Genomic DNA, 13,963 nt, shown 5'->3' with positions numbered 1-13,963 from the left:
AAAAGGCTCATGCTCTAGGGCTGGAGAGAGGGCACAGCAGGTAAGGCACTGGCTTTGTACATGGCAGACTCAGGTTCAATCCCCAGCACCCCAAGGGTCCCCTGAGCCCTGAGCCCTGAGTTCAAAGCCAGGAGGAGACCCTGAGCACTGCCAGGTGTGCCCCCTCCAGCCATCCCACCCCTCCCCCAAAAAATAGAGGTTGATGTGCTATTTCAACATTTTGTTTTAACTTTTTTTATTATTTCAACATTTTTATCTGGTCAGAGCAACAAGAACCATATCAAAGTTGCCGTCCTGGCATGGGTATATACTCCGGTGTGGGGCTTCTCATGGAACCAGATTTTTGCTGCAAGTTGTCAAGACAGGACCCCGGGGGCCGCACGCGTGTGAGGCCCCTCCGAAGCTGCACGAGCGTGAATCCAGACTCAGCTGAACCAATTTCAACATGGGCAGCTCCTTGCAGATTGTCTCCAGCCAGAGAACTAAGCCAAGACCCCATGCCCGCCCAGGAGGGGAAAGGTATTTCTCTCTCTCGCCTGTCCCTTCCCAGGAATGAAGGGCGTGGGGACCGCCATATTATGAACCACAGATGGGGTTTACAAGCTTGCAATGATCCAATATCAGGAAGAAATCTCCCTGGACTTAATTGTTAAAGTACAGAAATCCAAAACCGGTAGCGGCCTCTCGACCTCATTTCTCTTCACAACAGGTCTGACTCTAGTGGGGTGCTCCTAACAATAATGGTGAGGTTTGTGTTGAAATATTGAATGTAACCAAAGTAAATAGAAAGGAAAGTGAAATTTATCAGTTACAAGGCGGGGTGGGGGGGTGCAGGGTTGGGCGGGATGGGAGGTGTACTGTGGTTTTTCTTTTGGTGGTGGGATATGTGCACTGGTGAAGGGATGGTTGTTTCAGCATTGTATGACTAAGACTTAAGCCTGAAAGCATTATAATTTTCCACGTGGTGATTCAATAAAATAAAATTCTTATTAAAAAAAAAGTTGTCAAGACAACTATTTGCTGCAGTTCATCATCCCATAAACACACAGTACTCACTCCTGGTCAACCAGATGAGCATGACTGTCCACCGTGGGATGACTTCTGTGCAGAGACCACTGGACTAGCCTATCAATCTTGCTCTCCACGTCCCCACATATCGAGAGCTATAAGTAAGCCCCCCCAAGGTCCAAAAGGTACTGTTTCAGGCCACTCTTCTCTTAATTTTGCTCGTGCTCTCTCAGCGATTCCACCTTGTGGTAGCTGTGTCACTTAATACAACTGAGTCTGCCCGGAGTCCGTCACCGAGCTAATGTGAGGCAAAAATAGACAAGTCTCTATCCCCACAGGAAGGGATAAATTCACTGAAATTGTTGGTTTGCATGGTTATTCCGGGAGCGCCCGGGGATTTATCTTAATGTATTTTCCCATTTAGGGTATGTTAAAGGAAATCCATAGAAAAAAAATATGTGGCCCATCGCTCTGGAAGTAATTCCCAGGACACAGGCGTCATGTGAAATCTCCAATTACCACTGAAACACAGTTCAAGAACAGGAGGGCCTGCACTGCTGACACAAGGTGGAATCAGGTTAATATCAAATATAAATGGGCCCCACGCCAAGGAAACGGGGCACAGGAAACAGACGTTGCAAGGATGTGTGTGCAGAGACACGCCTGCCTCACATACAGAACTGTAGCTCAGCCGCTTCCCGAATGCAGCCATTAAATATTAACTTTCTGACACTCTGCAGCTGGGAAGATTATCTCTGAGCCAATGTTAAATGGAGAGCACACACACTTCCCAACTGAACCTGAGTTAACTGTGAGAGTTCTGTGGAACGAATGTCTACATGTGGGAGAGACGGGACATGGCTAACGACTAATTTTTCCAGTGTAGATAATATTTGCCTTTTAAAATAAACAGACCTGTACTACCTTTGGTATTGGCATAATACTGTTTGAGTAAATGCATGGGAAAGAAAAGACAATGTGTACAGTGGGTGTGTGGGTGTGTGTGTGTGTATGGTGTGTATGTGTGTATGCAAAGCTATCCTGGATGACAACTGGATTTGATGACCAACTCAGATCAATTGTTGGCGTCTGCCAGAAGGTTTGTTCTTGAAAGCAAAGAGTCCCCAGGCTCAGGGTGGGGGTGCTAGGGGCTGCCCTGGGCTTGGGGGAAACAGAGGGAGGGCTGAATGGTTCTGCTGTCATCCTGTCTGGGAACTCACATCAGAAACTAATGCTCCAGAGGGACCACAAGTGTCCTACAACTTCCTCAGGATAGTCACGACATGGCCACCAGGTCCAAAGTTAAGCCCAGGAAAGCCCACACAGACAGTCAGCACGTCACAGCCTACAGAGTACATTTGTACAGATGAAGCACAAGGCAGATCCCTCTGACAGCTGGAGGATAGGATCTGCACAAAGGGGGGACCCAAGTTCGATCTTTCTGCACCATGTGGCCCCCAGCATGGCCCGGGATGGGGCAGGAGGCCCCTGGGCACTGAGCTGCCCAGCCTGAGACACTGAGCACTGGGGACCCCTCTGCCCCACCAAAGAGAAATGAATGAAGTCTCGGGGCCAGAGCAATAATACAATGAGGAGGGCATTTGCCTTGAATGTGGCCAATGTGCGTTTGATCTCCGGCATCTCGTATGGCCCCCCGGTCTCTGCTAGGATGATCACTGAGTGCAGAGCCAGGAGCAGCACAGCCAGATACGGCCAAAAAGTATTTTTTTAAAAAGATAATGCAGTCTGTAATATCCAAGGCTAGGGAAAACAGGGGTCAGGAGGACTGGTCAATGGCTGGAAATTACCACCAGTGTGTGGGGGTTTAAGGGTAGGTAAGATAGAGAAGGGTCCAGTATGACAATAATAGTTGGAAATGATCACTCTGGACAAGAACTGAGTGATGAAAGTAGGTAAAGGGATATACATGATAATCTTTCAGCATCTGTATTGCAACCCATAATGCCAAAAATGAGAGAGAGAGAGAGAGAGAGAGAGAGAGAGAGAGAGAGAGAGAGAATGTCTGCCATAGAGAATAGAGGATGGCTGGGGTGGTGGGGATTTAGAGTGGGGAGGGAAATTGGGGACATTGGTGTTGGGAAATTATACTGATGGGGGGACGGGTGTTGGAACACTGCATGACTAAAACCCAATCATGAACAGTTTTGCAATGCTCTATCTCACAGTGATTCAATTCTTTATTTTAAAAATGCATTCTCTTCATGCACATGGTAAGAATGTATTCTTGGGAACTACATCCAATGTTGATTGAAATAGCTGTATCCTAACTGTAGCATTATGCTGCTGCTGATCCTACTTACTTGCCTCTGGCCAGAACAGACACTTCCAGAGACGGGAAAAGTATAAAATTCTGCACACGTGTTGGGACTCTGAAACCTGGGCTTTCCCCTTTCCTGGATGAGTTGGCTCCCTCACCTCCCTCCAAGATGTGATTCAGCACTGCCACCCCCTAGCCTATTTCGAATAAGCCACGCTGCTGTGATCTGTACTTAGAAATAATGCACAAACACACCCCAAAACAGGGAAAACCAAGGCACGACTCTCAGGACACTACGAAGAATTCCATGGATTTCATCCAGGGTTTCTAATCATTTTTGCCATTTTTTCTGCAGCTCTCTGCTATTTTTCTGCAGCTTCCACAGGGACAAAACAAGGAACCTTCCCAAAGGAGAGGAAAGAGCTCAAAGGAATCATCCACGTTGGGAAAGAAAGAAGAGAAGAGACCCCCTAGGGAAACCCAGTCTAGACTTGAGTGGACAGTCTTGACCATGAGCCAACAGTCCAGGCCCTGCTGGCAGGTGACTGAAAGCCTCAAGTGAGCTTCCTCTGGGCCAAGCATGCTCCAGGTTCATCCCACCAGCCCCATAATGGCAAAGTAAACACTCAAGACACTCCCAGGATGGGCAAAGTTCAGTGGCGCTGACTCGGGGGTCAAGCGGGAGGCAAGGGACAGAGCTTAGCCCAGAGAGGACCTCATGCCTCCTATCCAGGGTGGCCCATCCTGCCAGCACGCCCAGGCAAGGAGAAGGCTGCAGCCCCAGAAAGAAGGGGAGGGCAGGGGGAGCAAACAAAGGCCTACGGGGAGGTTGGTCTGTTGACTGATGAATGAGTCATCTGATCTGCTCTCACCACAGAGCAAACAACTCTTTCCGGTTGGGTCAGAGAGCGAGCGAGCATACGAGGGATTAAGGTGCAGGCCGTGCAGGGGCTGAGTCCAGTTTGATTCCAGGCACTACATGGTCCCCTCCAAGCATCATTCCTCGTCTCATGTCTCCAGCTCTAGCACTGAACCACCTACTTAGTTGACTGAGGATCGCCAGGAGGCCCCCAGGGTCTTCTAAGCACGACTGGGGAGCCCAGTGCCCTCGCAGAAAAACATGCATGGACCACCTCTGCATCTGGATGCTGTCCCTGGGGTGACATCTAAACAGTGACAGCTGTTACCAGCTGTGTTGGTAACAGGTCCGTGTTCCGTGCTCACCCAGTTATGCCGAGGCGTCTGATGGACAGGGGGTGGGAAATTCATGCTTCAGATGCTGGGTCCAAGAGTCACCTTTAACAAAGCCTGTTATAGCTGTGTGACAGTCCACACCTCTTGCCACCTGGACAAAGATCAACAGCCAAGGGGCTGGAGATATAGGACAGTGGGGAGGGCGCTTGCCTTACACACAGCCAACCCAGGGGTTCAGTCCTGGCATCCCATAGGGTCCCCCAAGTCCCGCCCAGAGTGATCCCTGAGAGCAGAGCCAGGAGGAAGCCCTGAGCATAGCCAGGTGTGGCCCATAAGCAAAAACAAACAAAAGACATAAATGATTTTAAATGTTTTCTTACACAAATACACACACACACATATCAGCCAACTGGGATAACAATGCAGGCCTTGAACGCTGACCTCAGAGACTATCCACCAAGCATCTGAGCATCAGGGCCAGAGCAATAGCACAGCGGGGAGGGCATTTGCCTTGCATGCGGCTGACCCAGATTCGATCCCTGGCATCCCATATGGTCTCCCAAGCACTGCCAGGAGTAATTCCTGAGTGCAGAGCCAGGAGTAACCCCTGAGCATCGCCAGGTGTGACCCAAAAATGTTAAAAAAGCATCTGAGCATCCTGGACACAGCACCACCCACCCTACCACCCACAAACACACACACACACACACATACACACACACACACACACACACACACACACATAAAGGGACTACAGACAGGCCAGATGCATTCCAGAAGGACTGATTTATGGGTGAGAGATTCATCCACCTATCTACCGTTCATAGGGAGAAGTGGTGTAAAAAGTTCAGACCTCATACACATGCATACATGTGCACTCAAAACACACGTGCACACACATCCCCACCCGGGAATTAAGAAACATTTTTTTTAAGTGTAGACCAGAAGATAGAGAGATAGTACAGTGTGGACAGGACACTTCTTGGAGGCAGGTGACCTGAGTTTCACTCCCCACACCCCATGTGGTCCCCTGAGCTCACCAGGAGTCATCTGTGAGTGCAGAGCCAGGAGTACACCCTGCGTACCACCAGGTACAGCCCCAAAACAAAAGACAAAAACACTGGCCGGAAGATATTTCTCTGCACCGGTGGGAAGTAGTGTCAGGTGGCACCGACCCAGATCACGGATCCTCTATTCACTTAACAAGGACGGGGCCTTTCACTCACCCCGAGCCCTCGGCACACAGAAGGACACAGGAGATGCCCCGTGTCGGTACCAGCTCTCAAATGAAAAGGCAGAAAAGAACTACTGTCAATATCAAAACCATCTATCTTCTAAAGAAAGCCGCATTGATTTTTCCACGCTTCTCTGGGTCTGTCAATGCCAGCGTGGGCCCGAGGAGCCGAAACAGACCATTCCCCTTTACACAGCCTCCAGCCCCTGGCCCTTTGCAGCTGCTCCAATGGCTCGGGAGAAGTGGGGAGCCAGTAGGAACACCCCAGCAAACCTTTCCACTAAAACAATATGGACGAGGTTTTCAACCTAATAGGATCCATGGTATAATCTTACAGCGATAGGAATCCCCCCCCCCCCCAAAAAAAAAACACCAGTTTCCTTAAAATTATGATAGGGGCCTCACATAGTACAGGGGGTAAAGCACCAGCCTTGTGTGTAGCCACCAATGCATGAGTCATGGGCCCCCAAAAAACAGTGAAGACACCCAAGTTTTGGAGACGGGAAAACATTACGCATGACAGAACCAATACCCAAAGCCAGGATGGTGTGAATCTATATCCCAAACTCACCCTTCTGAGTGAGTGCTGGCAGGTTCAGGGGGTCGCAGTGGGGGAGACGGGTCTCAAAGGAGGCGCCTGTGGAAGTTTACTCAGGGGTCTCCCTCACTCCTGCTTCTCCAGAGATGGTTTTCCTCCATCATTCCAACTACTAGAAGCACTGATCGTCCAATCCCCCCACAAGCTACCAGAGAAGCTGCTCAGAGCATAAAATCTGATAGGAAAAAAATACCAGGGATGCTTGACACGCTTTAAAGTGTTCAACAGAGGCCAGAACTATAGTACGGCAGGGAGAGCACTTGCGGCCGACCTGGGTTCCATCCCCGGCATCCGAGAGGGTCCCCTGAGCACCATCAGGTGTCATTCCTGAATGCAGAGCCAGGTATAAGCCCTGATCACTTGTTGGGTGTAGCCCCCAAACAAACAAAGAGTTAAGATAGTCAACAAATTGAAAGCATTTTTAATGGCTCTGACACCCAAGGATACCTGTCTTCAAATGACATCTGAAGGACAGCCGTGGCCACACAGGCCTGTTATCACACCAGCCAGCTAAGCCCTGAGGAAGCCACAACAGAGTAAAGAGGGAGGAGGTGAAAAGTGACGAGAGCATCGTCACGTCACGATGGAACCACTGAGAAGCTCCTGGGGCTCATTTCCGGGAAAACACACTCCTGAGTCAGGTCATGGTGTGACTCAGGGAGAGCCACGCAGGGCACTTTTCTCTTACTCCTTCAGACCTTTGAGGTGGAAAGTGAAGGCCTGATAAGCACAAGGTAGATAAGATAATCACCAGCAAAAAAAATCTCTCACGGGCCAGACCTGGCCGCTTCCTTCATGGGCCTCCGTCGCCACCAGCCAGAAGTAGCAGCAAAAACACAACAAGGAGAGATGCAGTCTTGGTGAGCCAATTATTTTAAAACTCTGTATTTTTTTTAAAAAAGTATATTTAGGGGCTGGAGCAATAGCACAGTGAGTAGGGCGTTTGCCTTGCATGTGGCCGACCCGGGTTCGATTCCCAGCCCCCATATGGTCCCCTGAGCACTGCCAGGAGTAATTCCTGAGTGCATGAGCCAGGAGTAACCCCTGTGCATCACAGGGTGTGACCCAAAAAGAAAAATAAATAAATAAATAAATAACGTATATTTATTTAACTTGCTCTTGCCCAAATAATAAAGGGCCATTTCTTACACACTGTACGTGAACTGGCTTCTCCTGGGCAGGAAGCTGCCCAATTATTAGAGACTGTGTCTATGGAACTAACTCACACAGTGGGGATGGAGCAACTGTTGGGCCAGAACAGGCAGTGCTCAGGGTTGACTCCTTGCTCAGTGCTCAGAGATCACTCCTAAAAGGGCTTAGGGGACCCTTATGGGATGCCAGGGATCAAACCTGGGTAAGCTTCGGGTAAGGCAAGTGCCTTCCCTGCTGCGTTATATCTCATGCCCACGCATGTGATCTGGGACTTATTTTTGGTCACTGAACACTCAGAACTGTAAACCATCACATTTTTATTTTGCAAACACCCACATTCCAGGATGCCCCAAACTGGGCCCCCGCTGACCCCAGTTTAAGCTCGGTTGTAAAGGGACATTCTTTCCAAGATGCTGCCAAATCTATGTCCTAAGAAGGGATTTTTCAGGATTCTGAGGGATTTTTTTTTTCCAGTATAGGCTTTGTGGCGGGTGTGGCGAGTAACTGCTATCAAGCCCAGGATGGAGCAGAATCCTCAGCATCCTGGTCTAGGGCTCAGAGAGACCTAATGAGAACCAGCCAGGCCAGGAACAGAAAGAGGGATGAAGGCAGTAAAATTTTAATAACTGGATGACTTGTACAAGCTATGGTGAGGTTCCGGGTTTCTTCTCCAAAGCAGGGACACTGCCAGGCAGAGCGACACGCTCAATGCATCTCTGGACACAACTAGGAAAAGTCACAAAACCTATTTGGTTTTCCCCGACAAAACGAAATCCCAGTGCTAGCGAGGCAGCTCTCCGCAATGAAGGGAAGCCCCAGCAATCACCTAGCTTCTAGGGGCCATGAGCTTCTAATGATCGGGGGGAAAGTTGGCAGCGGCTAGAAGTGATGAGGAAGGAGTTAATCAAAGAAGCCAATACTGATGTGTTTTTGCGAGCAACTAGAGTCACCGATTCCAACATTTGGGGGGCAGGAGTCACATGGTAATTCACATGGTTTCACAACACCCCCATCCTCCTCCCCCTCCTCCTCAGTTCTACCAGGATGACCTGTTAAAGATGCACAGAGCCAGCATCCGGGGGAACTTCCTCATCCGTCCTCGCGGGAGCTCCCATGAGATGCCAGCTTCCCTTCCGACTAAGACCATGCGTGCCAGGCACGGCTGCCCCAGCAGTTGCACCTGTCCCAACACGCCTGAAGGATTTCTGCAAAGTTGCCAACATGAGATGACAAGGAGGCAGGAGACACCTGACATGTGGAGACAAAGGCAGGTGAGGCGGAAGGAGAGGGCAGAGAAAAAGGGGGCGGTGCTCAGAGGAAATGGGGAGTGAACACTGCAGCGAGAGCTGGTGCCCACAAATGCAGCAACTGTTGAGGGCTGTGAGTCACCAGGGCATGCCACAGACCTACAAAGTCACCAGTGGACCCTGGAGTCTGAGCGGGCCAGCAGCCTGCATGTACCCCACTTACTCAAGGGAAACCCAGGAGATGGCGGTGCCACAGACCTCTGGAGGGAGGTCCAGCAACACTCCGAGCAGATGCCTCTTATGTACAGAATAGAGACTTTGCAGACAGCGGTGATGGGGCCACTTGGGTTCGAGCTATTGGGATGCTCTCTGCTGGCTAAACTCTCCCACTAAACCCCAGCATCTCCTCAACGTACAACGAAATCCTCCAGGGGCCAATGAGAGACAGCACAGAGCCCAGGGCGCTTGGGTCAGGGAACTGGCTTTGCGTGAAGCTGACCCAGACCCACTCCCCAGCAGCACAGGGTTCCCTGGATACTGCAAGGGACAGTCCTAGAGGTTCTTCACCTCTGCATGAAGGCCTGGAAGCCTCCAAAAATGCCAAGGTGGTCCCAGGTACTCAGTCTCCAATACTCTGAGGTCCAAACTCAATGAACCTTAGGCCTGCGCATTGACCTTTCAGTCAGGTTGCTTGAGAACTCCTGGGAGGCTCCAGAACTTCTGAGCATGGGCTGGGAGACCCCCCAAGAATTTATACATCAATCGATCTATCTACCGCTCTTACCCACCATCAACCCAGCCATTACCTATGAGGCACTGCAGGACAGTTAGATTTGTCTGACCATGACCCCAAGCCAGTACAACGACAGGCGCCTGTGCCTTCACCAGCAACACACGCCTACTTGCCATCCCTAGGGGAGCATGTGATTACACACACACACACACACACACACACACACACACACACACACACACACACTCACATATTGTCAGAGGATAGCATGTGTCTCCTTCGCAACAAAAGGCACACAACATGCCAACCCCAGACTCATGCAACGGCTTCCAAATAACAGCCACATGCTTTGCGCATGCCTTGGAACTCACCCCAGGTACCTAAGAGAACCTACATAATCTATCCTCCCCCTCCTAATCTTGTAACATCCACCACAGCACAATTTACCGAACTGCACTAACCAGGCTGCAGGACATAGAAAAGTATCCACGGAGGAAAACCAGGACGGACCTAAGTGATCCACAAGTGTGTTTTAACAATGGCACAGAAAGCACGACGCTTTGAGAACATGACATGGAGTTAAATTTGGAGGCCCAGCTTCCAGCGAGTCCTTGGGAGTGCAGGGTCTTGGTTGCTTTCCCACTTTGAGGACTCCCCTCCCCAAAGCTCCAACTCGGGTTACAAACACGATGAAGGAAATTACATGAAAGGACCTGAAATCTATTTGCACCATGCCTAACCAGAAGGAGGGCTGTTGTGCTGGCTGCTTCTCACTCATCCACATTCTCTGGGTATCAATATTCCTGTCTTTCTGCTGGGAGAAGTGTTACGTTCAGATGCATCACACAATCTACCAACAATTATCCACTGCTTCTCGACCCCCCCCCCCACCCAGACCAGTTCCTTCCTATCTCTGTCCTGCAACCCTCCTCCCAAAGCCCACCCAAAATCACTATTTTATCTTGAGGACCTTAGGAAACCACAGTATAATCTGAGAATCCAACATACACACCAATGATAGGACAATAAAGTAGACGCATAACATACTCAGCATTGGTCTGAATCATATTCTTTCCTCCAGGAGAATAGATTTGAATCCACTATGCTCAGGGATTATTCCTAGTGGGGACTGGGGGACTGTATGGAATGCTGGGGATCGAACCCATGTGGAATGTGGGTCAGGCAAGCGCCCTCCCCGCTGTGCTATTGCCCCAGCTCCTGTTGGCCAGGAGAATGGATTCGAGATCCAACCATGATTCTCTGGGAAGCAACAAAAGCAGCAGTTTGCAAATTTCAGCCAGTGCACAGTACAATCATATGGAAAGTTTCTTCCAACTCATACTGCTGAGACACAGACTCAGTTGAGCAGGGGACCCTATCAAGGGATATGGGGCATGGAATAAAGGGTCTACACTGCATGAGAGAGTATGGCTCTGTCCAAACATCCAGGACTGTCTCTACAAGCTTGGACAGCTCCACCCCAGAATGTCTGACTCCCACACAGGGCGGGGTTTCTGGGCTCCTGGGGGTACCTACAACACAGTACTGGCCTCGAGGAAATCAATGCCATGAGACAGGGAAATCTCAGTCTCATGGTGCCAAATGCCTGGGCCTCAGAAAACTCCAAATCGGTGTGACAGGATTAAGGGTGGGAAGGCCAGTGAGCAAAGGGGGGTCTTTGGAGATTAACTCAGAACAGATCCTAGGACATGAAACATCTGAATCCACCATGAATGCAGGACGCCTCCAGCTCTTCTCTTTGCCCAAAAACCCTGAGTCACCCTCTCCCCCGCTCTCCCACCCCCCACCTTCAGGGCCGTGCCTGAAGTCCTGGCAGAGGGGAAGGAGGCCAGGGTCAGCCACCCAAAGGCACTTCAGTGTCTGGTCAACTAGCCAGAAGGAGCTCAGTATAATGAAACAGAAGCCTCCGGCCACTCATTCTCATTTCTTTCCCATCCCAAATAAATACTCACTTTCCCGGTTACTTAGGCGTTGTTGTTTTGGTTTGGTTTTTTTCTCTTTTCCTCCTCCTTCTTCAAGAGGATGCTTCAAACTGTTTATCTTCCCCCAAATCTCACAAAATTCCCATCTTCCTGCCTGCTCCTCCCCCCTCTCTCCCTCCCTCCCTCCCCCAGAGGCCTCCCCTCCCCTCCCCGGGCCCTTTACTAGGACATGTTTGCTGGAGTCGGCCACATGTTTAGCCACACCTCCAAGGCAGGTTTCAACTCTCCAGAAAAAGCTGTCAGGGGTCCCCCTGTAGACTTCACTCTCAAATGAAGAGGGGGACAAAAACAAAAAATCTACCAAGCACCAAATGGGCAGAAATAATATCCCTCCAGGGCCTCCCAGGAGAAGGAAAAGCTTTCCACTTTCAGCAACTTCACCTAAATAGGGCCCCCCTTCCATTCTGGGGTCTCACTGCCAACAATGAGAAAGCAAGAACTCTCCACATGAGCTAACGTTATTTAAAATTCACAGGACAGCTGGAATTCTCCGCCTAGGCAGTACAGTGATGGAGGTTTACTCACACCTGGAGAAATTGTCGGGTGAGTTGGGGTGTATTGATGATTCAAAGGCCAAGGTGAAATTTTAGGGTTCCCCATCACTGCACCCCAGTGTTGTACATTTCCTGAGAGAGGAACACATACAGCTTTGGTAAATAAAGTTATGTTCCTGTGTGAATATAGATTTGCCTATATGCAAAAAGACTTTTCTTGGTGTAGCCATGATCTCTATACACCCGAAGGCTGTGTGTGGAAAGGAAATCTAGCTGAAATACGACCAAATCCTGGAACAATCTGGACATCAGCTGTGCGAATACAAAAGCCTCACTGAACTAAGTCTGGCAGACTGGCTCTCTCAAAACACAGGAAGAACACCAAAGAACTCATTTCACAATTTCATAAAACGGTTCTGTTCACCTTCTCACCCTGGGTGGGCTAAACCAACACAGAAACCCAAACATTCACATCAGTTTCAGGAGTATCAATATGAATTCTGGTTTCCACTGGCTCCATGGGGTGCTCGGAGCAAGATGGAGGTGAGGGAGCATGGGACCTTCCCAAGAGCCCCAGTTATCTTTAAGAAACACTTGCCCTGCCTCAGTTTCCCCGCCTGGAGTAGCAACTTCAGACGTGGCAGGAGAGTGAGCGTGCTGGTCTGGGGAGCTGGTTCTGCAGGACAAGGGGCACTTTGTGCCAAGATCTGGCTTGGGCCAGAGCTTCTCCCAACAACAGGAACTGGGGCAACGGCACAGCAGGGGCACTTGCCTTATACTCAGCCAACGGGTTAGACCCACAGCATCCCATATGGTCCCCCAATCCCCACCAGAAGTAAGCCTTGGGCATTGCAGGGTGTGGGGGAAAGGACAGAGGGAGCGATGAAAAGAGGGGGAGAGAGAAGGAGGGGAGAGAGACAGAGACAGAGAGACAGAAATATAGACAGAGAAACAGAGACAGAAATAGAGAATTCTGCCAAGTTTCAAAGAAGAAAGTTGAGTCACGGAGACTAAGTGTGAGGTACCACTGGTCTCTGTAAACCTTAACCCCCAAACCCCACTTTGCAACACGACCTGGGCCCCCAACCTCACACCACCGGGTCCCCAAAGCTGCCACCAACACCCGTGAAATCGTGGACCCGAGGCCTGACCCTCTCTGGTACAGCTGTTCTTGCCGCAAGTCCCAGAGGTGCCCTGGAAACTCTGGGCGCCCGCCACTATGCAGAGCGACTCCCGGGTCCCCGGTCCCCAATCCCCAACGGTACAGGAGTGTAGAGCGACAGAGACCCCACGGACGTAGCAGAAAGTGCGCTGGCGGGAGCGATGCGCGGCCAGCCGGCCGCCTCCTGCATTTTATAAGCGACCGGACGCTCCGCACCCTCAGGGCAGCCCTGGACTTTCTGCTCCCGGATGCGGCGGGCCAAACCCCCAGGAAAGGGGCGCACCGGAAACCACCCAAGGACCAGGATCCTCCCCGCAGACTCGGACGCTGCGCCCCCAAAGCACCTCCTTTACAACGCAAAGCAATCCCAGCCTCGCCCCCTCCCCCCCACCCCGGCCCCGACACCGCCCGGCCCGCAGCGCCCCGTTTCTGGGCCCAGACTCAGCAACTCTGGGGAGCAAGCGCCTCGGAATTCGCTGCCTGGGTCCAGTCCTTCAGGCCCCCAACTCCCCGCCTGCAGACGCCATCCCCACCCCGGTCCCCCGCGAGAGCCTTCCAGGGCTCTCCACCGCGCTCACCTGTGCTCACCTGTCCGAGGGGCGCGTCCCCGGGGTCCCCCTCACCTGCGCCCCTGCTCCGCCCGTGGCTGCTCGTGCGCCAGCTCCAGGACGCGCCTGGACGCACCGGGCAGGGGCGTCACCCGGAGCCGCCCCGCCTCCAGCACCGCCCCCTGGAGCCGCTGCTGCACCCCGCCGGGGGTGGGGGGCGGTGTCTGCGCTGCCCGGCTTAGGGTGGGAGACTCCCCGGTGCAGGAAGGTGCGGACCCTCCACGCCCCTCTCCCCCCCCCCCCGCCCCCCAG

At 51.4% G+C, this 13,963-nt stretch overlaps 1 protein-coding gene across 1 annotated transcript in view; it reads right to left on the bottom strand.

Annotated features, from left to right (window-relative positions):
* MCTP2 (multiple C2 and transmembrane domain containing 2) overlaps positions 1-13,712 on the bottom strand; it is a 167,671-nt gene extending 153,959 nt beyond the window's left edge. Inside the window, exon 1 of the mRNA XM_004617741.2 lies at positions 13,682-13,712. The gene's annotated coding sequence lies outside the window, so the exon portion shown is untranslated. The remainder of the gene's footprint in view (positions 1-13,681) is intronic.
* Positions 13,713-13,963: the final 251 nt, after the last annotated feature.

Source organism: Sorex araneus, chromosome 6, assembly GCF_027595985.1.
Source record: "Sorex araneus isolate mSorAra2 chromosome 6, mSorAra2.pri, whole genome shotgun sequence".
In the NCBI taxonomy this organism is placed as follows: Eukaryota; Metazoa; Chordata; class Mammalia; order Eulipotyphla; family Soricidae; genus Sorex; species Sorex araneus.
The sequence above is the reverse complement of the archived record's forward strand: the minus strand, read 5'-3'. Positions and strand labels throughout refer to the sequence as shown.